Genomic DNA, 6000 nt, shown 5'->3' with positions numbered 1-6000 from the left:
TAGACACGGACCAGCTTCCTATTGAAAGAGCGCTTGGTCTGCAGTGGTGTGTTGAGTCTGACAAGTTTAGGTTTAGGACTTTGGTACAGGAACGACCACATACCAGGAGAGGTATTTTGTCGGTGGTCAGCTGACTGTACGATCCATTAGGTTTTTGGGCCCTTTTATCATGTCAGCTAAGTTAATGTTACAGGAGCTCTGTAGAAGAAACTTAAAGTGGGATGAGCAAATACCCCCTTCCTTCTCTGACTGGCTAACGGATCTCCGAAAAATGATTGGATTCCAGGTGGATTGCTACATTAAACCTTCTGATTTTGGGACATCTGTAACAGCACAAATAACTTTTCAGATGCCAGTCAAGTTGGAAAAACTAGAGTTTACGACCCTGAAGCAAGTCACCATTCCACGTCTGGAACTCGCAGCAGCAGTTTGGCTGTTCGAATGGACCGAATGCTTCAAAGAGATTTACAGTGGCCGCTGAAGAGGTCAGTGTTTTGGACAGATAGCACAACCGTCCTCAAGTATATCTGCAATGAAACTAGACGTTTCCACACCTTTGTTGCAAACAGGGTTTCGGTTATTAGAGAAGCCACAGACGTTAACCAGTGGAAGTATGTGGGCTCTAAGATCAATCCTGCTGATGAAGCATCTTGTGGACTGAGAGCAGAAGAGTTTCTCACACACCAGAAATGGATAAAAGGTCCACAGTTCCTCTCTTTGTCAGAGAAGGAGTGGCCAATCACTGATGTGGATATAGCCATTCTATCTGAGGACCCAGAGGTCAAAAGAGAAGTAGCTGTGAATGCTATTGTCAAGCACTCAGAAGATCCCACAGACAATTTTATTAATTATTTCTCATCTTGGAGGAATCTTAGAACATCGGTTGCCTGGTTTCTCCACCTTAAGAGTTATTTTGCTCTTGAGCCAAAAGAGAAAAAAGTTCAAATCTACTGACAGAGACATAGGAGTCAACAGTGTTGAACAGAAACTTCAGAGCTTCAAAGCCACTCTTGGAGGGAAATCCTTAACTCAAGTTATGATGAAGCAGAAAAGGCCATACTTCGTTTCGTTCAAAACCACAGGTTTAGGAGTGAAATTGCCATCCTGAAGAACGGCTTGGTTAATGTCTCCAAAGACCGTTCATTGTGTAAGTTGGATCCTATATTGGAAGGTGGCATTCTCAGAGTGGGAGGTCGCTTACACAAGTCTGCGTTACCATCAGAGATTAAACATCCTGTTATCCTTTCCAAAGATTTGCATGTTTCCCAGCTGATTTTACATCACATCCATCAACAACTAGGACACGCTGGTAGAAACCACATGTTGAATAAGCTCCGACAGAGATATTGGATAATCAATGCCAACTCTGCTGCAAGAAAAATCATTGCAGAATGTACAACATGTAAACGTTACAGAGGAAAACTTGGAGAGCAGAAGATGGCAGACTTACCGGAAGAGAGGGTTATGCCAGATAAGGCTCCTTTTACAGATGTGGGAGTTGATTATTTCGGCCCCATAGAAGTTAAAAGAGGAAGAAGCTTTCTAAAAAGGTATGGAGTGCTTTTCATCTGTTTGACCAGTCGGGCAATACATCTGGAAGTGGCATACTCTTTAGATACGGATTCTTGCATTAATGCTTTGCGGAGATTCATTTGTAGAAGAGGTCCGGTGTCCAGCCTAAGGTCAGACAATGGAATGAATTTCATTGGAGCAAAGAGTTAAAGCAAAGTCTTGCTGCTTTGAATAATGCAAAAATCCAAGGTGCTTTGGTTCAAGATGGGATTAAGTGGAGCTTTAATACACCTACAGCCTCACATCAAGGCGGTGTTTGGGAGCATTTGATCCGCTCAGTAAGAAGCATACTCACCTTGGTTCTCGAGCAGCAGGTTTTGGATGATGAAGGCCTGCAGACGCTGTTTTGTGAGGTAGAGGCAATACTAAACGACAGACCCATTACAAAGGTCTCCGATGACCCCAACGACCTTGAGGCCCTCACACCGAACCATATTCTTCTGCTAAAAGGAAAACCCATCTTTCCCCCAGGACTCTTCGCACAGAGTGACATGTATATCAGGAGAAGATGGAAGCAAGTACAGTATATTGCCAAACTTTTTTGACGTTTGAATACTTACTTCTAATGCTGGAAAGACAAAAATGGGCTATACCAAGAAGAAGTTTCACTCCTGGGGATATCGTCATCATTGCTGTTGCTACGGCACCGAGAGGATCCTGGATGATGGGCCGAGTTCTGAGTACTAAGTCAGACTTCAAAGGATTGGTTCGTGCTGTGCTCCTCCAAACTAAAACCAGTGTCTTGGAGAGACCTATAACGAAGATCTGCCTGCTTCTGGAGGCCACAATGTAGCATCGTGGACATACACTCACCTAAAGGATTGTTAGGAACACCATACTAATACTGTGTTTGACCCCCTTTCGCCTTCAGAACTGCCTTAATTCTACATGGCATTGATTCAACAAGGTGCTGAAAGCATTCTTTAGAAATGTTGGCCCATATTGTTAGGATAGCATCTTGCAGTTGATGGAGATTTGTGGGATGCACATCCAGGGCACGAAGCTCCCGTTCCACCACATCCCAAAGATGCTCTATTGGGTTGAGATCTGGTGACTGTGGGGGCCATTTCAGTACAGTGAACTCAATGTCATGTTCATGAAACCAATTTGAAATGATTCGAGCTTTGTGACATGGTGCATTATCCTGCTGGAAGTAGCCATCAGAGGATGGGTACATGGTGGTCATAAAGGGATGGACATGGCCAAAAACAATGCTCAGGTAGGCCGTGGCATTTAAACGATGCCCAATTGGAAGAAAACATCCCCCACAACATTACACCACCATCACCAGCCTGCACAGTGGTAACAAGGCATGATGGATCCATGTTCTCAGTCTGTTTATGCCAAATTCTGACTCTACCATCTGAATGTCTCAACAGAAATCGAGACTCATCAGACCAGGCAACATTCTTCCAGTCTTCAACTGTCCAATTTTGGTGAGCTCGTGCAAATTGTAGCCTCTTTTTCCTATTTGTAGTGGAGATGAGTGGTACCCGGTGGGGTCTTCTGCTGTTGTAGCCCATCCACCTCAAGGTTGTGCGTGTTGTGGCTTCATAAATGCTTTGCTGCATACCTCGGTTGTAACGAGTGGTTATTTCAGTCAAAGTTGCTCTTCTATCAGCTTAAATCAGTCGGCCCATTCTCCTCTGACCTCTAGCATCAACAAGACATTCTCGCCCACAGGACTGCCGCATACTGGATGTTTTTCCCTTTTCACACCATTCTTTGTAAACCCTAGAAATGGTTGTGTGTGAAAATCCCAGTAACTGAGCAGATTGTGATATACTCAGATCGGCCCGTCTGTCAACAACAACCATGCCACACTCAAAATTGCTTAAATCACCTTTGTTTCCCATTCTGACATTCAGTTTGGAGTTCAGGAGATTGTCTTGACCAGGACCACACCCCTAAATGCATTGAAGCAACTGCCATGTGATTGGTTGATTAGATAATTGCATTAATGAGAAATTGAACAGGTGTTCCTAATAATTCTTTAGGTGAGTGTATATATTTTGGGTCAAAATCAGTACTTCTGATTTTTATTTCGAGGGTACTTGTGCACATAGTGTATTGTCCTAATTTCAAATGTTATGGGTTTAACCACATTGCAAGGAGTTGTCTCTGTCTCTGTCTGAACAGGGTTAATGACAGCACTAGGAGTTTTAATCTTTCTTTCTGTCCTTGAGTAAGGGACATGACCATAATTGCTTTCATGTCTTTGCTGTAAATTTGAATGTGTTGTCAGTCAATTTAGCTGGTAAAATAAGATTATTTTTTTAATCTAAAAACCTTTTTAAAGCATGATCACTGTTGCATCACTCAGGTGCTCAGCTGGCCATTGCTGTGTATATATATATATAAATCTCTTCAATGCATAAAAATGCTTTGCTGGAGCAATAAATGAGACATAAATAAGATAAGGATACAATTATGATACAACGATACAGATTTGTCTCCTACTTCTGGAATGTAAATCCAATTGCAAAAACAAAATCTAGATCTCCTATATCTTTTATGAGATAAAGAATAATTGAATACCAATGAGCAGAAGATTCCACTTGTTTGGTAAAATTATGTAAACAAAGCAAAAAATACATTTTAATCATTTAAAACATTTTATGTGGTATTGCAAAAAGGGATCTTAGAATTGATATACTGCATACAGTATGCAAGTAGATGATAATTGCCTTCATTTAGAAAATACATACCCAGAATTGTACTTCCTATTATTTGTGCAGCTACTGGTTAACAACATATATGGCATAAAGTACTATTAAAGTACATAAAGTACTAATTTGCTATAGATATATTTTAACACAGAGAGTGATAATGCTTATAATATAGTAAGAAAAACTGTAAATCCAGTAATAGAAGATATTAATATTGTTTGGTAAGATATATTAATCTGGCCCTAATAGAAATAGATTAAAACCAATGAACAAACCCATTTTTACTAAAGACTGGATATAGCAATGCCAGATTCTTCTTTCAGAGGAACATAAAGCTGTTGATAATTGTGATGGTGCAAGTGTAAAGACTGCGTGAAAGTGAGGTAAAAATGGAAAATAAATAAAATGGATAATAGCAATCAATTAGTCTTTCTTTAGTCTTTTTGAAAGGATTTCACAAAACACACCAACATGGTGGCAAAAGCAAATGTCATATATTGCAGAATACGGAATTACCAAGCTGTCCAATTACCCATTCTCAGCCTATTTTTCTCTCATGTCTATAAATGCTATTGATTCAACAGAGCTGAGACCTAAAACAAGGGGGAAATTAATCAGCCATATCATCACACTAAGACAATCCAAACAGTGAGGATATCATGCAGTTAGCCAGTTTATATTATGGTACGCTCTCAAGTTACTGCCAATCTGTGGTAAATCTTTTCCTTCCATGTGGGTGTTTGTGCAGGTGGAGAGCATTATGACAGGTGAGGAAGGTTATGACCCAGTCGTTCACAGTCCTGAAAGAAATGCAGAATCTTAACTCTGTAAGTTACATTTTAAAAGTAGCCATTTACCTTTTAGGGACTATGGACCTGTACTTGTCTCCTGCTAATGTCTTATTACAAAATTGCCAGAAACACACTTATCACCACACTTAAGAAAAAAAAAACAAGACCTTTGGTATGAAAACTATATGGCAAGCAAAGCAAACATTATTTTGGTAGTTAATAAACACTGGCAACATGACAATTACTGCTTTGCTAACTTTGATAAACTTACACAAGTATCACCTATAAAATGTGAAAAATAGGGTTATTGTGATATAATATACAATTGCATCTATATTACCAGCACATTACCTGTGCCAGAGCCGTAAGCTTACGCAATTGACTTAATGCAGGATTCTGAGGAGTCATTACCTATTTTTCTCATTTCTTAAATGCTATAGGGTTTTTAATTGAAGTTAAACCACAGTTCCTTCCATTTGCTTGTGTCTTTAAAGTGGATATCCCTAATTGTCTCCCATCTTGTAAATGACAGCAACAGCACATTGAAACTGACTCTCAACATAAGGGATACGTTTTCCTTTTACTTATAATGACCAGCTTACAACACTATTCAGTGCATCTTGTACCGTGTGAATAGAAGTTGAGAGAACTATTGAATTTTAGTATTGATATTTAACAAATCAGTTAAAAGGCTGCCAAGAAAAATATAAGTAAACCAATAAAAACCTGCAATTTACATCCGCAAATCACTTTTTCAATGAAAAGATAATTAAAAATAGATGGTGCCAGCTCAACAGAGAGATCAACATCAACACACTTTTATTAGGTAAAAAATATACCTCATATACAGTATATAGAGTACCAATTAATGTTTTGGACACCTACTCATTCAAAGGTATTTCTTTATTTTTACTATTTTCCACATTGTAGAATAACAGTGTAGACATTAGTAACCAAAAAGTGTTAAA

The sequence above is a fragment of the Esox lucius genome, chromosome 17, assembly GCF_011004845.1.
Source record: "Esox lucius isolate fEsoLuc1 chromosome 17, fEsoLuc1.pri, whole genome shotgun sequence".
Taxonomy (NCBI): domain Eukaryota; kingdom Metazoa; phylum Chordata; class Actinopteri; order Esociformes; family Esocidae; genus Esox; species Esox lucius.
Note: the sequence above shows the minus strand (reverse complement) of the source record.